Here is a 23,738-nt window from a genome sequence, read left to right as displayed (position 1 = left end):
CCTTTTCAGGACATTGGCAAAGTTTACCAGTATCGGATGTATGGAGTATACATCGGAAGGGACCGATATTGAACTTTGATTAGATATGTTAAAACTTACCATAATATCTATTCAATTCAATATCAACTGTTGATCCTAGATCACATGATCGAAATCCTGATATGGTTATGCTCAATTTCAAGAGTGTTACTCGTGTTCTTTGATTTGTTAGTTAAGCCCAGTTTTGTATCAGGGTAATACGTACATTTTGGGAACACGGTAATACAATTGAGTGGGGGAGCGCTAACATAAATATGGAATCTATAGCTTCTATTTGGCAAATAGAAGTAAAGGATGATTTCCTTCGAGCTTAACCAAACGAAGATAAATGGTAGAGATCTCATTTCACTTAGGTGAAATATCATTTATACAGGGTTAAGTGTTTTAAGGATAAAATACATTGTAGGGTGTTACGGTAATTTAATCCCTTTACAGTGTAAATCATCTATATAGAGGATCATTGATCACATTAGGGTTATAACAATGGATAACTAATGACGTGCCTATATCGTGGAACATATAGAGCGTTTCTATATGACTGAGAGTGCAATTCCAAGTTCTAAGTGTGGATTCAATGAGGAATTAATAAGTTAGGGAATTTACTTGGTAAATTCGGTTCGACTTATTGGAAGCTCGGTTATATAGACCCATGGTCCCCATACTAGTTGAGGCCATACTGCTTGTAAGACTCAGTTAATTGATTTTAATTAATCAATTATAATTCTAAAAGTTAGACTATGTCTACTTTATGAATTCTCACAGTTTAAGGATGAAATCGTAAAGAAAAGGGTTTCTAGGTTTAATTATTAATTAAGAGACTTTGTATGTCTAATTAATAATTATTTTAAATGACAATATTATTTAATAATCTATTTTAGTTATTAAATAATTAGTTTTGGCATTTAAATGATTAGAATTGGAAAAATGGCATTTTTGGAGAAATTGAAATAAAATTGAGGAAACTGCAAAATCCAAGTGAGGCCCATATTCCCTCTATGGCCGAGCACTCCCTTTGTGTTTCCCAATTATTATTTTAATTTTTTAATTGTCATGTAATTGCTAATCAAAGCCTAGCTATAATAGGAAAGTGGTGGATCACACTCAATAAGGAAGTTAATTGATTACACAGTAATTAAGGAAACTGTTTTGTTTGGAAAGTTGTGCTCTCCCTTCTCCCTATATAAAGCAACCTTGTTCTCTTCTCTTGCATGAATGATCAGCCACGAAATTAAGAGAGAAAAGAGAGAGAATTTTCGAAATCCTTGTGAGATGAGTAGTGCCCACACACATCAAGTGGTATCTCAATCATAGTATGGAAGACTATGGAATTTCTGCATCAAAGGAGGAGAAAAGAAGATCCAGGTTCAGATCTTGGTGATGCTCTGCTACAGAAAGGAATCAAGGGCTAGAGATCTGAACGGAAGGAGCCATATTATTCCGCTGCACCCACTGTAAGGTTTTCTAACTTTATATGTGTTTATTTTCATTGTTTTAGAATTCATATTAGGTTGTTAATCTAACATACTTGTTAGTAAATCTAGATCCTGGTAAAATAATTTCCAACAACTGGCACCAGAGCCATGGTAATGATTTACTTTCATGTAATATGAATTAAAACGATGATTGCATGTTTTTGTGTTGATTTGGATTGTTTCATGTTGGTTTATGTGCTTATGTGATGAATGTATGTGTTGTACGAAATTTTTCCATGAAATATAATTTTTCAATTTTTGAAAATATTTTATTTGGATTCCTTGTGAAAAATTAAGCAATTTTGTTTTTTACGGAACTCGATTCCGATAAAAATTGAGAAAGATATGATTTTTGGAAAATCGTGATTCAAGGCTGTCAAGGGTGGTGCTCATGCGCACCAGACCCTCGGATCAGCCTTCCCATCCGCGCGCGTAAGTCTGGGTGTGCACCCTGCATCCGCCCCATGACGACCCTGCAAACGCCGACGTTCCTCGGCGCCTTGGTCCCTGTCCGCGCGCGTAGAAGGCTGCGTGCAGCCTTCCTGGGCTGCACGTGCAGCCTTCCTGGGCTGCACGTGCAGCCTCCTGGGCAGTTTCCCAAAAAGTTGTGATTTTTGGGGTTTTTCCCCAAAAATCCAATTTTTTCATGGGATTGTTTCCCAAAATTCATTTTTCCAATTTTAAATATTTCTAAATTGAAAAGTTTCCAATTTTAAATATTTTCAATTTGGAATTTTTCTAATTTTAAATATTTCTATTTTGGATTGTTTCCAATTTTTAAATATTTCCTATTATGGTAGATTTAAAAATTTGTTAACTTCTTTAATATTTATTTGTTATTTAATTATAAGATTGGATATTTTGATATTTAAGATATTTTAAATTAAAAGATAACTTTGTCTTTTTATTTAAAATATTATATTAAAATTATCTTATATGACAAATTAAATAATTAATAAATTTGAAATTAACATAGATATTTTTATAGATATACTTACCATAATGTTTTTCAAATTCAAAAATTTGTTATTTTGTTAAATATTTAATTATTTATAAATTATAAGTTTAAAAATGATATTTTTTCTATATATATCATTTTTTCCTTATTAGAAATTTATAAATCATATCTTAAATATTTAAATAACATAGATATTTTTGTAAAGATTTGAATATTGCTTAATTTGAGATATTTTGACATATAATTATGGTAATTATTATTTAACCAAATCTATTTTAAAATTGGTTTATTTTATTAAATTATAAGATCTGAAAGTGATATTGGAGATTCTTTCCTTTTAAATCATTGATCTTATTAGATATTTAATTTAATTTGATTCAAATAAACCTAGATATTTTAAAATTAGTTTCCTTTATTTGGTTAGTTTAAGAATAATAATTTAATTATATTAATATCTTGTTTTCACATCTGTTACATGGACAATGTTTGTTTGTTTATATTGTTTATTCAAAACTTTTTTAACAAACCTATTATTTATCTGATCTAAATTGCTATGATTAACTTGTTGACAGATCCTATGATCTGATTTTAATCATAGTCCAATTGACGATAGATCTTATAAATAATTTGTAACAGGTAAATTTTGTACTTCTTTCATCTGTGTAAACCTAGTAACATGATAGGGTCCATCCAAATCATTTGACCTGTGTGAGCCTATATGTTTGCTTTTGGGCTTAGATACATATAGGGAGCCTATTTAAGTTTTTACTAAGTAAATGGACTAGGTTGCTAAAATAAATTTTGACATAAGGAAATTTATTTAGGCCCAATTAGATTTGGGCTTATTCAATGAATAACAATTGTTTATTTTAAGGTTAAATTCCTCTCTTTTGAGCCTTGTGTGAGAGTTGGGGGCCATAGAAGTGGGTACGACATACTGAACCCAGCTCCCCCTCACATAAACTACCCCAATTGTGAAGGCCCATTTGCCTTATTTAAATAATTGTATTAGGTTAATTATATTAGTCTAACCTAATTAAAATTGAATTAGCAACATAATTAACTTTTAAAATATATGAAATTTATTTTTCATGTAATATTTTAAAGTTAATTTTAGAAAAACACTTAGCCAATGATATATATTCTAGATAGTTATTTCTAGTACTAGTTATTATTTCTAATATTAAATAGGAAAATATCATTGATTGTGAAATTAATTGTCTCATAATTAATTTTGGTACAATCTAAGTTTAGAATATTTTCCTAGTATTAAACTAGAATTAATAATTAAGTTTCCTCTTTACTTAATTATTTATTTCTTGAATTTAATACATTTAATTAAATTGAAAATTTCAATATCTAAGTTGATTTTCATCATGATACTGAAATATTGTTATTTTCATGATATTTAATTAAAGTTGAAAATTATTTTGAGTTTGGAATTTTATTTCAGAATAACTTAAGTTTGAATAATTTTCAAAATATATTTTATTTTATTTTATTGATCATTTCTCAAAATTTCGAAATTGCATCACCTTGATGCAGAAATTTCGAATTTTATTTGAAAAATAGATTAAAGTTGAAAATTATTTATTTAATTTTGGACCAACTTAAATCATTAATTTTTTCATTTAATGGTTAATTAAAATAAATGAACTAAAATATATTATAATTAGAAATTGGATTAATTAGTCTACGAAAATCTAGATAGATATTATCTGTTTTGCTTGAAGTATTTTTCTAGTGTATTTAATTAAATAGAAAATTAATATTTAAGTTGATTTTTTTAATCATGATACTTAAATATTTGAAATTTTTCTTAGATAATTAATTAAATAGGGAAATTATATTTTTTGTTGAAAATTAATTTTTATTAATTTTGGGCCAACATAAAATTAGAGTAATTTTCCAAGATTTATTTTTATTTTATTTTAAAGCATTTTCGAAAATGCAATATATATTTATAGAAAGTTAAATTTGAAATGTAAATTAATTCAAATTAATTTTGAAACAACTTAAATTGAATAATTTTCTAAATATTTATGGAAATTATTACTAAGATGGAAATAATTCACGTTATTTATCAATCTAAGTATAATTTATAAATATTAAATTAAAATTTATATTTGGAATTTTTCATTCTAAATTGGAAATTTTAATTAAATAAATATATATTTAAAATAAATGTATTAAAATAAATATTAGAAGAAAATACAACCCTTCATTAAATAATGAGCTTTATTATTATAAGGATATTCGATCTCCATTGTTGGTTTTACATAGCTATTGTTTTAGTGAGTAATCCTCCCTAATGGAGGAACGTTCATTAGCAAGTTAGCATCGTTTAATCTCGAAAGATAAGTAATCTTGTAAGTTTTTTTTTATATAGTTTATGATCACCCTAATGGTGGCGACTATATAAGACTTGCAAGAATATGAAACAATGGTGGAAGCTCATAAAATAGAATAGCCTTGACTCTCGCCTAAACGGGACAACGCGGATTCAAATCTTGATCGAATAAAAGGTTGCTAGAATGTTTGACATTTTAGATGAGCTGACAACTCTATTCAATGAATGATAGCTTTGACTCTCGCCTAAATGGGACACTGATATCAGTTTGTTGAAAACCTTGGAAATTATTTAGGATTGTATGTTTTAGTATTTTCACTTGTCATTCCTACTTGCTATGTGCTTGATAATTTCTGAATTGTGTATGAATTTGTATTGAACCATGTTATTTTCTGTTATTAAATTGTAGTTTAATTTCGAATCTTCATTGTTGGTCTAACTTGATTTGTTTTTCTAATGAGATAAATCCCTAATGGATTTTCACCATTAGACTAACATAATAGTGTTAGATCTCGAAAGATAAATATTGTATATGCAACATCTAACTGTTCATCAATTGATGACACCTTAGATTAGTGTTTTACAATATGAAACAAGAAGATTATATAAACAAGATTACTTTGACTCTCGCTAATCGAAGCATCGTTGGATTCTTATTTAAAACGAAATTATCCTAATTCCTCTTAGCTTATTCATTTCAAATTAGCTTAAGACATATCATTGGATGAATGGTCTATAAATCATATAAAGTCTTATTTTCTCTTAAGAAATTAGATGACGCATATGATTATATTCCCCGAATTCTATCCCTAGATGATATAAATCCTCAATCTTAGATATCTCCTACTTGTATAGGCAAATCATAGTGTTGGATTAGTAGTGGTGGTCCAAGAAAGAATTACTAATTATATAGTTACACTTTCACAAGTGTTTCATAACCATTTTCTTTCAATGGATTCAAACTGTATGAGTTTAGTATTCTGTGACCAGAATCCACTTGCACTATTCTAAGAACTCTTTGATGTAACTAACTTAAGTCATCAAAAGATACAACCACATATTTTATAAATCTATGGCATTTGTATCTTGTTCATAGTGGTTTTGACAAGATCATTCTCTAGAAAGAGTTAATATGCCTATATCCACTGAAAGTAATTTCATCTCATTCGCAGATGGATGTACATTCAGGGGTGGATATGAGTTTTCATTGTATTCTTAAAATGATCACTCTAGATTTTACCTTACGCAAAAGAAATTTGAAATGTTTGAAAAATTCCATGAATTTCTAGCAATGGTGAAGGTAAGTGGTTAAAGATCTTGTGAACTGATAGGGGTGGAGGAAAAGTTAGTAGATATGCAGTTCAAAGATCATTAATTTGATTTTGAATAATATCCAAACTTACCTCCCCAGAAATTCGAGTTGCATATTGATGATTAGTTACTAGTCGTTGCCTAAATCCTTATATGGTAATTTCAGAATGATGTAATGGTTGTATACTTAATGTAAATCATTACTAGATTCATGGATGACCTAATCGAAATCTTAAGAAAAGCTAGAACTGCTAACCCTGGTTTGCATGTTTCTTAGCTATTCTAAGTGATTAGGGGTGGAGCATCCCATAGTCATTAGACAAGAAAATGTTTGTTTAAACAAATACTACTTTTCTAAGAAAATGACTAAGTCTGAAAATAAAGTAGCAAATAAAGGAGATATTTTTTTTTTCTTGATTCCAAAAGTGTTCTTTCATCTTATTTTATAAGATGATCCCACTGCCTCTGTTGTCTTAACACAACGGAAGAGGTCAATACCATTTAGTTTTCCTAGACATAATTCACGGTACCTTGTTGTAGTGGGAGAGTTTCTAGGAACTCACCTTCTTATAACTTGGAAGATACTAGTGATTAAAGTCCATTGTGAGTTTAAACAAGTAATGGATTGTTAAGATAAGAAACTAAGAAGAAAGCCAATAGAACTATGGTTTGATCCATTCACATGGAGTAACCTAAAGTTTTCTATTACAAGGACATGAAAGGAAATTTTTGTTAATGAGTCTATTCAATGGACTTAACAAAACTTCCTGTTCCTAGTATTATAGGTTTGAGTTTATCTAAACCTATGGCTTGTGGTAGACCTGGAAATTACTTACTCTAATGCAAGCAACTTCCTTTAGTAAGATGCTGGAGCATTTTCTTTCCAATGGAAATCTATAGAAGCTTCACAACTTCTTAGATATAGATTTTATTTATCTAAGGAAAAGTTTCAACTATTCCAGAGAAGATAAAGCCATGAAAGAATTTCTTAAATCAACAGTGAGAGGTCTCAGATATGCTTTAGTATGCCTTAGACCAGACACCTGCTGTTGAGTGGGAGTAATGAGTAAGTATCAGATTAATCCAGAGAGGAACATTGGAAGACAATCAAGTAAATCTTAAGATTAAGAAGAGGAACTATATGTTAGTCAATAAGGGTGTTTGTTTAAAACTCTTAGACTACACCACATCAGATTTCAAGACTTGCCTGTGTGCTAGAAAGTCTGCTGATGAGATGGTGATTACTTTGGGGGTGGAGAAGTGATTTTGGAGAAGTGTAAAAACCTATCTGAAATCTCTTGGTCTACCAGAAAGAGACTGAATGTTAAAAGTTGTAGGAAAGATACTTTTTCAGTCTAAGGAAAGTTCTATACATTTGTGGCAGTGTTCCAACTTGCCTTAACTACTAGGGTTACTTCCTGTATAACAAAAGAGTAGTTGCCCAAAAGTATAGAATCCAGTATCCCAAAAGAGTAGACATATAGAGAGGAATTTCACATTATCAAGGATTTTGTGATTAAGGAAGAGTAATGGTGGAGAAGAGGTTGTGTTTAATTCAACCTATCAGATCCTATTACGAGGACTATACTACTGTTACACTTGATTGGTATATCAAGGAGTTAATGATTATTTGAAATGCACTTTTTGTTTTATATTAGTGCAAGTGGGAGTTTGTTGGGTTTTATGCCCTAAATAAAACTCATTTCATATAATCAGATTTACTTATTAATAAAGATCAGAAATAACATTTTATGTTGCATGATTCACATGATTTATTTCATGATTATATGTGTATATAATGTATGAATTCTTTTTAAGTCCAGAACATATGAGTTGGTTAAAGATTATAGTGTTGTCAGCACAGTGGAATATAATCTTTATTATATGTTCAAAAGTTGATTCCCTGATTTGTCAGAACACTGGATTTAGACTGACATGGTATAATCAGCGATAGGTATTCTTACACCTTGGAAAAGTGTTATGTCCTTTCCAGGACATTGGCAAAGTTTACCAGTATCGGATGTATGGAGTATACATCGGAAGGGACCGATATTGAACTTTGATTAGATATGTTAAAACTTACCGTAATATCTATTCAATTCAATATCAACTGTTGATCCTAGATCACATGATCGAAATCCTGATATGGTTAGGCTCAATTTCAAGAGTGTTACTCGTGTTCTTTGATTTGTTAGTTAAGCCCAGTTTTGTATCAGGGTGATACGTACATTTTGGAAACACGGTAGTGCAATTGAGTGGGAGCGCTAACATAAATATGGAATCTATAGCTTCTATTTGGCAAATAGAAGTAAAGGATGATTTCCTTCGAGCTTAACCAAACGAAGATAAATGGTAGAGATCTCATTTCACTTAGGTGAAATATCATTTATACAGGGTTAAGTGTTTTAAGGATAAAATACATTGTAGGGTGTTACGGTAATTTAATCCCTTTACAGTGTAAATCATCTATATAGAGGATCATTGATCACATTAGGGTTATAACAATGGATAACTAATGACGTGTCTATATCGTGGAACATATAGAGCGTTTCTATATGACTGAGAGTGCAATTCCAAGTTCTAAGTGTGGATTCAATGAGGAATTAATAAGCTAGGGAATTTACTTGGTAAATTCGGTTCGACTTATTGGAAGCTCGGTTATATAGACCCATGGTCCCCATACTAGTTGAGGCCATACTGCTTGTAAGACTCAGTTAATTGATTTTAATTAATCAATTATAATTCTAAAAGTTAGACTATGTCTACTTTATGAATTCTCACAGTTTAAGGATGAAATCGTAAAGAAAAGGGTTTCTAGGTTTAATTATTAATTAAGAGACTTTGTATGTCTAATTAATAATTATTTTAAATGACAATATTATTTAATAATCTATTTTAGTTATTAAATAATTAGTTTTGGCATTTAAATGATTAGAATTCGAAAAATGGTATTTTTCGAGAAATTGAAATAAAATTGAGGAAACTGCAAAATCCAAGTGAGGCCCATATTCCCTCTATGGCCGAGCACTCCCTTTGTGTTTCCCAATTATTATTTTAATTTTTTAATTGTCATGTAATTGCTAATCAAAGCCTAGCTATAATAGGAAAGTGGTGGATCACACTAAATAAGGTAGTTAATTGATTACACAGTAATTAAGGAAACTGTTTTGTTTGGAAAGTTGTGCTCTCCCTTCTCCCTATATAAATTAACCTTGTTCTCTTCTCTTGCATGAATGATCAGCCACGAAATTAAGAGAGAAAAGAGAGAGAATTTTCGAAATCCTTGTGAGATGAGTAGTGCCCACACACATCAAGTGGTATCTCAATCATAGTATGGAAGACTATGGAATTTCTGCATCAAAGGAGGAGAAAAGAAGATCCAGGTTCAGATCTTGGTGATGCTCTGCTACAGAAAGGAATCAAGGGCTAGAGATCTGAACGGAAGGAGCCATATTATTCCGCTGCACCCACTGTAAGGTTTTCTAACTTTATATGTGTTTATTTTCATTGTTTTAGAATTCATATTAGGTTGTTAATCCAACATACTTGTTAGGAAATCTAGATCCTGGTAAAATAATTTCCAACAGTATCACCCTGACCTAAAAGTAGGCTTAACTAACAAATCAAAGAACACGAATAGCCTCCTGAGATTGAGCCTAATCATAACAGGATTAAGATCATTTGATCTAGGATCAACTAGGCGATATTGACTTGAATAGATATTACGGTAAGTTTAATAAATCTAAGTCAAAGTTCAATATCGGTCCCTTCCGATGCATACTCCATGCATCCAACCTGAGCTTTACTTTAACCAATGCTCTGGAAAGAACATAGCACTTCTCCAAATGCAAGTAAACTCTGTTGTAGATTATCATATCAGTAAAACCCTATGTCTCATAAATCTAGGAAACTTTATTCACATAGTCATGTTTACTTTCCAATGTGTTGACGGCACAATAAACAGAATCAAGTATGTGAAAAGGGTTTCAGATGAATTTATACATTATATACATATAATCATGAAATAAATCATGTGAACCATGCAACATTAAATGTTATTTCTGATCTATATTAATAAGTAAATCTGATTATATTGAAATGAGTTTTATTTAGGGCATAAAACCCAACAAACTCCCACTTGCACTAATATAAAACAAAAAAGTGCGTTTCAAATAATCTCAACACCTTGATATACAAATCAAGTGTAGTAGTAGTAAACTCCTCGTAATAGGATCTGAAAGGTTGAATTAACCACAACCTTTTCTCCACCATTACTCTTCCTTTAATCACAAAATCATTGATAATGTGAAATTCCTCTCTATATGTCTACTCTCTTGGGAAACTGGATTCTATACCTTTGGCAACTACTTTTGGTTAATCAGGAAATTAACACTATTAGTTTAAGGCAATTTGGAATGGTGCCAAAGATGTATAGAACTTTCCTTAGACTGAATAAGTACCTTTCCTGCAACCTTAACATTCAGTCCCTCTCTGGTAGACCTAGAGACTTCAGATAGGTTTTTACACTTCTCCAAAATCACTATTCCACCCCCAAAGTAACCACCATCTTATCAGAAAGATTTTCTAGCACAAAGGCAAATTTCGAAATCTGATGTGGTGTAGTCTAAGAGTTTTAAACACACTCTTATAGACTAACATATAGTTCCTCTTCTTAATCTTAGGATTTTTACTTGATTATCTTCCAATGTTCTTCTCTTGGATTAATCTGATACCTACTCATTACTTCCACTCAACAGCAGGTGTCTGGTCTAAGGCATACAAAAGCATATCTAAGACCTCTCACTATTGATATAAGAAATTCTTTCATGGCTTTATCTTTTCTGGAATAGTTGAGACTTTTCCTTAGATAAATAAAATCTATACCTAAGAAGTTGTGAAGCTTCTATAGATTGCCATTAGAAAGAAAATGCTTCAGCATCTTACTAAAGTAAGTTGCTTGCATTAGAGTAAGTAATTACCAGGTATACCACAAGCCATAGGTTTAGATAAACTCAAACCTATAATACTAGGAACAGAAAGTTTTGTTAAGTCCATTGAATGGACTTATTAACTAAAATTTCCTTTTATGTCCTTATTATAATAGAAAATTTTAGGTTATTCCATGTGAATGGATTAAACCATAGTTCTATTGGCTTTTCTTCTTAGTTTCTTATCTTGACAATCCATTACTTGTTTAAACTCACAATGGATTTTAATCACTAGTGTCTCCCAAGTCATAAGAAGGTGAGTTCCTAGAAACTCTCCCACTACGACGAGGTATCGTGAATTATGTCTAAGAAAACTAAATGGTATTGATCTCTTCGGTTGTGACAAGACACCAGAGGCAGTGGGATCATCATATATCAAATAAGATGATAGAACACTTTTGGAATCAAGAATTAAATATCTCCTTTATTTGCTACTTGTTTTCAGACTTAGTCATTATCTTAGAAAAATAGTATTTGTTTGAACAAACACTTTCTTATCTATTGACAATGGGATCGTCCACCCCTTATCACTTAGAATAGCTAACAAACCATGGTTAACAGTTCTAGCTTTTCTTAAGATTTTGATTAGGTCATCCATGAATCTAGTAATGATTCACATTAAGTATACAACCATTACATCATTCTGAAATTGTATTACCATAGAAGGAATTAGGCAACGACTATTAACTAATCATCATTATGCAACTCGACATTTCTGGGGAGGTAAGTTTGGATATAATTCAAAAATCAAATTAATGATCTTTGAACTGCATATCTAATTACTATTTCTCCACCCCTATCAGTTCGCAAGATCTTTAACCACTTACCTTAATGGTTTTAACCATTGCTAGAAATTTATGAAATTTTTCAAACATTTCAAATTTCTTGCTAAAAGGTATAATATAGAGTTATCGTTTTAAGAATACAACGAAAAACTCATATCCACCCCTGAATGTACATCCATCTGGGAATGAGATGAACTACTTTCAGTGGATATAGGCATATTAACTCTTTGCAGAGATTGATCTTGTCAAATCCACTATGAACAAGATACAAATGCCATAGATTAAAAAAAATGGTAATGTCTTTTGATGACATAGGTTTAGTTACATCAAAGAGTTCTTAGAATACTGCAAGTGGATCCTGGTCACAGAATACCTAACTCATATTCCATACAGTTTTAATCCATTAATATAAGATGGATATTAAACACTTGAGAAAGTGTAACTGTATTGTATTCTGGAATTAGAAATATAAGAAAATTTCTATTTGGAATCTAAAATTAAAGTCAAAGACTTAAATTTATACCAAATATAATGAGTAATTCTATCTTGGACCAGCACTACTAATACAAACTCTAAGTCAGATTTGCCCATACAAGTAGGAGATTTCTAAGATTGAGGATTTATATCAATTGGGAATAGAATTTCGGGATTATAATCATATGCGTCATTTAATTTCTTAAGAGAAAATATAATGACATGAAATGATTTATAGACCATTCATCCAATGATATATTATTGAGCTAATTCGAAATGAATAAGCTAAGAGGAATTAGGATAATTTCGTTTATAAATAAGAATCCAACGATGCTTCGATTAGCGAAAGACAAAGTAATCTTATTTATGTAATCTTCTTGTTTCATATTGTAAAAATACTAGTCTAAGGTGTCATCAATTGATGAACAGCTAGATCTTACACTATTATGTATGTCTAATGGTGAAAATCCATTAGGGATTTATCTCAGTAGAAAAACAAACATGTTAGACCAACAATGAAGATTCGAAATTAAACTACAACTTAATAACAGAAAATAACATGGTTCAATATAAATTCATACACAATTCAGAAATTATAAACATATAGCAAGTAGGAATGACTATTGAAAATACTAAAACATACAATCCTAAATAATTTCCAAGGTTTTCAACAAACTGATACAGTGTCCCGGTAGGCGAGAGTCAAAGTATCATTTATTGAATAGAGTTGTCAGCTCATCTAAAATAGAAACCATTCTAGCAACCTTTTATTCGATCAAAATAAGAATCCAACGTTGTCCCGGTAGGCGAGACTCAAGGTTATTCTTATTTTATGAGCTTCCAACATTGTTTCATGTTTTATGAGTTTATCTCTAAGTAGTCACCGTAGGGGAGAGTCTAAATAGAGACGAAAACTCACAAAACACTTATCAAATGAAATCTTACGGTGTTAAATGCGTTCAACGAATAACCATCCGTAGGGGGACGAAGTCTAGCGTCTCGAGGTTATATTGAAAACATTTAACTTTTGTAAGACCAACAATGGAGATCGAATATCTTAATAATAATCAAGCTCATTATTTAAAGTGAGTTGTATTTTCTTTGATTCTCTTTATTTAATTTATTTATTTTAAATATATATTTATTTAATTAAAATTTTCAATATAGAATGAAAAATTCTAAATATAAATTTTAATTTAATATTTATAAATTTTACTTAGATGGATATGAATATAACATGAATTATTTCCATCTTAGTAATAATTTCCAATAAATATTTAGAAAAATATTCAATTTAAGTTGTTACAAAATTAATTTAAATTAATTTACAACTCAAATTTAATTTTCTATAAATATATATTGCATTTCGAAAAATTAAAGTATTTCAGAATACAATTTTCGAAAATGCATGTTAAAATAAAAAATAAATCCTGGAAAAATTATTCTAATTTAATGTTGGCCCAAAATTAATTAATAAAATTAATTTACAACAAAAAATATAATTTTCCTATTTAATTAAATATATAAGAAAATTTTCAAATATTTAAGTATGATGATGAAAATCAACTTAAATATTAATTTATTATTTAATTAAATACACTAGAAAAATACTTTAAGCAAAAATATCACCTATCTAGATTTTCCTTTGACTAATTAATTCAATTTCTATTAATATATTTTAATTCATTTATTTTTTTAAATTAATCAATTAATGAAAAAATTATTGATTTAAGTTGGTCCAAAATTAAAATAAATAATTTAAAACTTTAATCTATTTTTCAAATAAAATTCGAAATTCCAACATTTAAGAAATGCAATTTCGAAATTTGATTAATAAAATAAAGAAAAATATATTTTGAAAATTATTTAAATTTAATTGAAAAAATAAATTTCAACTAAAATAATTTTCTATTTAATTAAGTGTCATGAAAAAGAAATATTTAAGTATCATGATGAAAATCAACTTAGATATTTAATTTTCAAATTAATTAAATGTATTAAATTCAAGAAATAAATAATTAAGTGTAGAAGGCTTAATTATTCATCTCTAGTTTAATACTAGGAAAAAATATACTTAAAATAATTTGTACCAAAATTAATTATTTAAATAATTAATTTCACAATGTATAATATTTTCCTATTTAATTTTAGAAATAATAAGTAGTCAAGAAATAACTATCTAGAAAATATCTTATTTGACTAAGTATCTTTTCCACAAAATTTGAAAAATATCTAATTTAAGTTGTATTAGAAAAAATCTAGAACTTAAATATTTTCAAATTTAAATTTAATTAAATATCAAAAATTAAGTTGTAACCACTTAATTCAAAAAAAATATTCTATTTTAAGTTAATATTCGAAAAGATATTAACTTAAAAAATATCTAAAGAATCTTAATAACCAATACCTAAAATTCCTCAACCTAATTTTGAAATTTGAAATTCAAAAGATATTCAGATTTAAGTTGGTTAGTTGGAGATAACTAAATATCAACTTAAATAGGAATATTTAATGAAAAATTTAAATTAAGCTCCAGAAAGAATCTAGATGGTTATAATTCTATATTTAATTAAATACAAGAAAATACATATAGTTTAGCTTAAAATAAAAAAATTCTTTAAACTATAATTTTCTTAAATTAATTTCAAAATAAATGAAATTAATTATGTTGCTAATCAATTTTATTAGGTTAAACTAGTTTAATTAACCTAGTACAGTTATTCATATCAGGCAAATGGGCCTTCACAATTAGGGTGGTTCATGTGAGGGGGTGCTGGGTTCAGTATGTCGTACCCACTACTATGGCTCCCAACTCTCACACAAGGCCCAAAAGAGAGGAATTTAACCTTAATAAGAACAACTGTTATTAATTGAATAGGCCCAAAAACTAAATGGGCCTAAATAAATTCTATCAAGAACTATGATAATTTATTTTAGCAACAGCAACCTATATGCATCTATAATAAAATTAAACACATAGGCTCACACAGGCACACTTTGGATGGGTCCTATCATGTTGCTAGGTCATACACATATGAAAGAAGATTGTAAATATACCTGTTACAAATTATTAACTTGACTAAGAGAGCCATCATATCATTAGATCTGGCGAAAGGTAACCATGGCTATTTGCAATCAAGTAATAATAGGTTTTGAAAACTTACACACAAGCTAAAACACATACTCCTGCAACAAGGTTAGCTGGATAGTTAGATGTAGGATTTATTTAATTTTAAATAAATAATTTCGAAAAAAAATAATTAATTAAATAAAAAAAATTTAATTTTTGAAAATTTAAAATAAAATTTGAAATATTCGAAATTTTAAAAAAATTAAATTTAAAATTAAACCTACAATTTTGAAAAATTAGGTTTCAACCAACCTAAATATCATTTCAAAATTTGCTAACTACTTTTAAAAATTAAATGTTATTTTATAAATAATAATTAAATAAAAAATTAAAAAAGATAAATGAATATCTTTTTCAAATTTTAAATGTAATTTAAATAAATAAAATAACAAAATTTAAAAGTTAGCAAAATATCTTATATCTATTTAAAATTACATGATTATAGGTATCTTATTTTAAATTTAAATAAGGTCAAATTATTTAAAAAAAAAAGATTTAATTTAAAAAATTTAAAATCTGACCTCAAATTTAAAAATAAATAAGATATAATCAAATTTAAAAATAAGATTGATAATTAAGCAAAAAAGATAGATACTAACTATTTTAAATTCAAATTACACTAATATCTTGAATTAAATTTAAAAAATATTAAATTAATTCATAATGATAATTAGAATTGAATTAGAAATAGTAATAGTATAAATATAGAACTACACAAAAAATCGGAAGTTAATTCCATGAAAAAGCATGAAAAATCGAAGAAAAACGAGAAAAAACATGATCGCAGGAAAATTTCAGCACAGCTCCGATTTTTTCGAATCTTCAAAAAATCATAACTAATTCAAATTAAATCGAAATTGAGTTCTGTTAAAAAGTAATTTGCTTAATTTTTTCCATACTATCTAATAAAAATAATTCCAGAAACAGAATCGTAATTATTTTTTACGAAAATTCACAAACATCAATCAATCATCAAATAACACTCAATACAACATGATACCATCCAAAAACAAACAAACAATCGTTTTAAAGTCCAAATTTCTTGCAAGTAAATCAATTACCATGGCTCTGAGGCCAGTTGTTGGAATTTATTTTACCAGGATCTTAGATCTACTCACAAGTATGTTTACACCCTAAATATGAACTTTCTAAAACAATGAGATAAACAAATATAAAGTTTAGGAAACCTTACATTGGGTGCAGCGGAATATAATGACTCCTTCCATTCAGATATCTAGCCTTGATTCCTTTCTGTAGCAGAGCATTATCAATATCTGAACCTGGATCTATTTCTCTGAATCTTTGATGCTGAAACCTCATTCTTGCTGAAAGTCTTTCTTCACGATCTTCCTCACTATGATTAAGGTATCACTTGCTATGTGTGGGCACTACTCATACACTAAGGATTTCGAAATATTGAAGAAGAAAAGAAGAGGGAAGTGGCTGCTAAAGATAGGGAGAGAGAGAGGCTCAGGTTTTTCTCTGAAGGAAAAATAGAAAATTTAAGTGTAATTTTCCTGAAGCCTTCACTATCTATTTATAGCATTCCACTAGGGTTAGGTTTGAATTATTTGGCATTAAAATAATGAAAATATCAGTTTAAATTTCCTACAAAAGTGGCTGGCCCTATACTAGTGGATTTGGGCCTCACTTTTTGCAATTTTGCAGTTTTACCTTTTACGCATACCGATTTTCTCAAAAACGCCAATTTTCTAATTCAACCATTTAAATGCCAATTCTAACTATTTAATAACTATAAATAATTATTAAATAATATTGTCATTTATCATATTTATTAATTGAACCATACAAAGTATCATAATTAACAAATATGCCCCTAAAACTCTTTCTTTACAATTTCGCCCTTACTTAGTGAAAATTTCACAAATAGACATAGTCTAATTTGTGAATTATAATTGATTAATCAAAACCATTTACATGAGTCTTACAAGCAATATTATCTCAACTAGTGCGGGGACAATGGGTCTATATAACTGAGCTTCCAATAAGTAGATCAAGAATTTAACACTAAAATTCACTAACTTATTAATTCTTCGTTGAATCCACGCATAGAACTTAGAATTGCACTCTCAGTATATAGAATGCTCTATATGTTCCACCATATAGACACATCATTAGTTATCCATTGTTATAATCCTAATTTGATCAATGATCCTCTATATGAATGATCTACACTGTAAAGAGATTAGATTACCGTTACACCCTACAATGTATTTATTCCTTAAAACACTTGACCCCGTATAAATGATATTTCAGCTTATGTGAAATGAGTAATCCACCATTTATGTTCGTTTGGTCAAGCTCGAAGGAGATCATCCTTTGCTTACTATTCGCCAGATAGAAGCTATAGATTCCATGTTTATGTTAGCGCTCCCACTCAATTGCACTACCGTGTTCCCAAAATGTACGTATCACCCTGACCTAAAAGTAGGCTTAACTAACAAATCAAAGAACACGAATAGCCTTTCAAGATTGAGCCTAATCATATCAGGATTAAGATCATTTGATCTAGGATCAACTAGGCGATATTGACTTGAATAGATATTACGGTAAGTTTAATAAATCTAAGTCAAAGTTCAATATCGGTCCCTTCCGATGCATACTCCATGCATCCAACCTGAGCTTTACTTTAACCAATGCTCTGGAAAGAACATAGCACTTCTCCAAATGCAAGTAAACTCTGTTGTAGATTATCATATCAGTAAAACCCTATGTCTGATAAATCTAGGAAACTTTATTCACATAGTCATGTTTACTTTCCAATGTGTTGACGGCACAATAAACAGAATCAAGTATGTGAAAAGGGTTTCAGATGAATTTATACATTATATTAATAAATCATGTGAACCATGCAACATTAAATGTTATTTCTGATCTATAATAATAAGTAAATCTGATTATATTGAAATGAGTTTTATTTAGGGCATAAAACCCAACACTTCCTACATGCACGCTAAACATGTAATATATATACATACTGTTATACTAATCTTACCTCAATTCTAAATTCAGGTGTGCCGGTTAACCTGACTGGAACGAACTGCGCGGCGGTTTACAGGCTCCTAAACCATAACAATCACAACACTATAAGTGATACGCTAAATCACTTCCCGGGGACTTAAACTAGGAACTAAAAGTTTCCCTATCGATAAAAAGCATGGCAATACCCCAAATAACATAAAAACGAGGAAATCTAGGGTTCTTGAAAATCACCCAACCGACAGACCGGTTGCACAACCGGAATTCCGGTTCTGGAAATTTCAGAACCCCATCCGGAATTCCGGATGCACAACCGGAATTCCAGTGCCTCGCAGGAAACATTCAAAAATTCATACATTGCTCAAATCAAATCCAATTCACCCCAAACCTTCCAGACCTGTTCTAAATACCCCAAAGAACATTTCTAAAGCATCTACACAGTCCAGAACACACAGATATCAAAAATACCATTAAAGCTCCAAGCTTTGAGTTCAAAACTCAAACTTGGTTAAACAACCCTATCATGCATCAAACCTTGATTAAAATTACATATTCATGCATATAAAAACTGCAGAAACTGAACTCAAACACAATCAAACTTTGCAGCAGCTATTTTCACCTTTTCACTTAGAAAAACCATAGTTTTGAGCTAAAAACTACCAAGCTTGAATCAAAGCAAACAACATGCATTTCAACCTATCTAATCCATTCAATTCAAGCATTATAATCCAAGAAATAACAACAACAATTAACAGCAGCAACAACATAAAAAACCATACATGCATTACTCATTTTTCATCATTTTCAACAAACTTAAAGAAGAAAAGATTAGAAGCTAACCTAGCTTGATTAGAAACCCAAAAAGAGTTGAAATCACAAGGAAAAATCCAAGGACCCTTGCTGCACAATGAGGCCGAAAGAGAGAGAGGGACTAGAGAGAAAATGGTTGATTTTTTCTTTTTCTAAATTTTTCTAACTTTTGAAAATAAAAGAAAATAGGCATAAATCCTTTATATTCAGCCAACATAGTACACATAAATCACATATTTTCCAATTATTAAGTCCACTAAAGAACAAAACATAAATGGGGCAAAATGACCATTTTGCCCCTCCACACTAAAATAGCATAAAGAGCACTAAAGGGGTATTTTGGGAAATTCTAAATTCCCGGCCAATCCCGACATTCCCAATGTCTAATAAACCGTCCCACAATACTAACATACTAAGTTGTGATTTTACTGAGCCAAACACCGAGTTCCATGTTACCGGGCACCGGAAATGCAAAATTATGAAAATCACTAAATGAAAAATAATGCATTTCAGAATTCAATAATAACAGCATAATAATTATTTAAATAGCTATAAATAATTTTCCATAATTAAACATAATTAACTGCTAATTTCCAAATTAAACTAAGCGGTCTTTACAAAAATAATGTAGTATCGCAGGTAGACAAGAGAGGAGGGTCCCCTTATCCAAATTGGCTCATTAACGGCTTCAACCAAGCGTTATTGGACTGTAGTCTATGCGATCTTCACCTCACTGGTTATCCTTATACGTGGGAGAAGGGGAGAGGCTCTTTGAATTGGATTGAAGCGAGATTGGATCGTGCACTAGTGTCGGATAGCTGGCTCACTATTTTCAACACTACGAAACTCTGAAATTTAGAGGTAACTAGCTCTGACCATAGCCCCATTTTACTCGAACCTACTGCTAGGAATTTCAATTCTGAAATTAAGCATTTTGAATTTGAGAATTCATGGCTTAGGGAACCTCTATGTGGTCAACACCTAGCCGAGTGGGGTAAGAATTATACTGGTATTTTTAAGCAACGAATTCATTACTGGAAAAAGCAAATTGCTCATTACAAAGGTGGCAGAGATGATACTTCGGTAGCAGCATTTAAGAATGCTGAGAAGGAGCTATTCGAGGTTTATGCTCAACGAGAGGTATTTTGGCACCAAAGATCAAAGAAACTTTGGCTTCATGAAGGAGACCATAACAGTAGGTTTTTTCACGCATGAGCAACAAATAGAAAACGAAATAACAATATCACTAGGTTGCAAAACTCAGCAGGGCAATGGTGTGACTGGAATTCGGGTTTGGTTCATGTTATTAAATGTTATTTTGAAGATTTATACTGTTCCTCAAGTGTCAATATTGCAGGCGTTATTTAGAATATTCCTTGTACTGTAACTTCTGCTCAAAATACCAGCTTGCTTGAGAATGTCACGGATGAAGAAATTAGAAAGGCCTCATTCCAAATGCATCCCGATAAGTCACCGGGACCCGATGGTATGACTCCCAGATTCTTTCAGAAGTGTTGGCACATAGTGAAGCATGATGTTTGCTCTCTTGTAAGGAAATTCTTCTTTGATGGTACAATTCCTACTGGTTTAAACACCACTCATATTGTTCTTATTCCTAAAAAGAAAAGCCCGAGTAAGATGGGGGATTTGAGACCTATTTCATTATGCAATGTTCTATACAAAATCATATCGAAAGTGTTATCTAATCGATTTAAAGTGGTGCTTCCCCATCTGATATCAGATACTCAGAGTGCTTTTGTCCCAGGCAGATATATGACAGACAACATTCTGATTTCTCATGAAGTCATGCATTACCTGAAGCGTAAAAGACGAGGCAAAGAAGGTTATATGGCCTTGAAGCTTGATTTCAGCAAGGCATATGATAGAGTCGAATGGTCGTTTCTTGAAGCGGTTTTGCTTAAAATGGGGTTCGATCCCAAGTGGGTTTATCTTGTGCTTCAATGTATTACTTCTGTGGAGTATAAGGTTATTCATAGTGGGTGGAATATTGGACCTATCATTCCATCAAGGGGCATTAGACAAGGTGACCCTTTGTCCTCTTACTTGTTTTTAATTTGTGCTGAATTTTCTCATCACTAATTAAAAGTTATGAGATTACACACCAGATTAAAGGCATTAGAGTTGCTAATGGTGTTCCTTTCATATCACACATGTTGTTTGCGAACGATAGTTATGTTTTTTGTCGAGCTAATGAAAATGACTCTGCCAAGGTACTTATCTTACTAAAGGACTTTGAAAGAGCTTCAAGACAGACGGTAAATTTCTCAAAATCTTCTGTGTTCTTTAGTGTAAACACTCAAAAAGCTGACCGTATACATATTTGTCAAAGAATGGGTATTGTGGAGGCAGATAATACTAGCCTTTCCTTGGGGCTAGCATGCATCATCAGTAGGAGCAAGAAGGCAGTGTTTGGTTTTCTCAAAGACAAGTTGTGTAAAAGAATCGAAAGTTGGGAAGGAAAATTCTTGTCAAAAGCTAGAAAAGAACTCTTACTCAAAACTGTGGCTCAAGCTCTACCTAATCATGCTATGTCAGTGTTTCTCTTGCCTTTGAACACTTGCAAATCCTTAGAGAGTGCTATGACTAACTACTGGTGGAGATCATCCAACAACAGCCGTGGTGTTTCTTGGATGAGTTGGAAAAAGCTGTGCAAGCATAAAAGTAAAGGAGGACTTGGATTTAAAGACTTAAGGGATTACAACCTTGCACTCCTTGGAAAACAAGCATGGAGGTTACTTGTTGCTGATAATGCTTTGGTCAGCAAAGTATTTAAGGCAAGATATTTTTCTTCTGGTTCTTTCTTGTCAGCTTCTCTTGGAAATAACCCCAGTTATGTGTGGAGAAGTATCTTTGAAACTAAGCAGCTCCTTATTGCTGGTGTGAGGAAAAGCATTGCAAGAGGATCTGAAACCTCCATCTTGGAAGACCCATGGCTCCCTGACAATGCTCATCCTTATGTTCGTACTGTTCACCCTGGCCCTGTGAATCAGAAGGTTTCCTCTTTAATGAGTATAGGCAGGCATCAATGGGATAAGGAGATTTTAGAGGACATGTTTGATGATAGGGACAGAAACTTGATTCTTAGCATTCCTCAGCCTCAAACTGTCCAGAAGGATTGTTGGACTTGGAGTAAGGAAAAGACTGGGATTTACACAGTTAAAAGTGCTTATAGAGGAATTGAAGATCATGAAATTGCTCCTGGTTTGCCTACTGGTTTACCTATTGATTTTCCTACTGGTTTGCCTACTGGTTTTTGGTCAGCATTTTGGAAAATTCATGTTCAGCCGAAAGTTCTGCAGTTTGGATGGAAAGCTCTAACTGGAACTTTAGCCACTAAAGTTCAACTCAACACTAAACATGTGCCTATCTCTAAGACATGTACTTTCTGCAACGTTGCAGATGAAACAATTCATCACATCTTGGTCGATTGTTCTTATGCCAGGTCCTGTTGGCATTTTTCCTCTGTCAACTTCATTCCAGCCTCTCATATGTTGTTCCATGATTGGTTTCAACATGCTATGAGCATTAACAACACAGGGCAAATTAGAGAAGCTTTAATGGTGGCTTGGGCAATATGCAATGCTCGTAATAAATTACTCTGGAATCAGAAAAGTTCAACAGCTTTAGATGTGGTTCTCTCAGCAAGATCTAATCTTTATCAATGGCAAAGTGCTCAACAAAATCGTTTTGATCCTCTTATATCTACTTTTGAGTTAGGTAAAGAGGAAGAGCATTGGACTAAACCGGTTAGGAATACGATAAAGGTAAATGTTGATGGAGCTGTCTTTGAAGCTTACAACTCTTTTGGTTTTGGTTACTTAGCCCGTGACACTTTGGGAGATATTATTGAAGTTGTTACTTCAAGTAAGATCGGTAGTGTTGCTCCCGAGATTGTTGAGCTAATTGGAATTAAGGAAGCCCTTAGTTGGATAAAAACTAAAAGATGGAGCTCTGTTGAAGTTGAAACCGATTGTCTCATGGCAGTTCAAGCTGTCCACAATAACATGTTTCTTCCGTTTACATTTGGGGTGTTGGTCCATGACTGTCAACATCTTCTTTCCGAATTACCTTTTGTTAATTTGTCTTTTTTTAAGCGTTCTCCTAATAAGGCCGCGCATTTCCTTGCGCGTAGCTCTTATTATATGTCAGATCGCACTTTTGATGCTAGAAATTCACCATCTGAGTTGGTGGAAATTGTAATGGTGACATTCATCATTAAGAAAGATTTGTAGTTTTTTCCAAAACACTTTTGAAAAGTTATTTTTAAATTTAAATAATATACATAATTCTTAATTTACTTACAAAAAGATCTTTTCTTAATAATGTCCAAACACATTAAAAAATATATTTTTTATTAAAAAAAGATATTAATATAATAGTTATCCAAATATTAAAAATAA

Source organism: Cannabis sativa, chromosome 3, assembly GCF_029168945.1.
Source record: "Cannabis sativa cultivar Pink pepper isolate KNU-18-1 chromosome 3, ASM2916894v1, whole genome shotgun sequence".
Lineage (NCBI taxonomy): Eukaryota > Viridiplantae > Streptophyta > Magnoliopsida > Rosales > Cannabaceae > Cannabis > Cannabis sativa.
The sequence above is the reverse complement of the archived record's forward strand: the minus strand, read 5'-3'. Positions refer to the sequence as shown.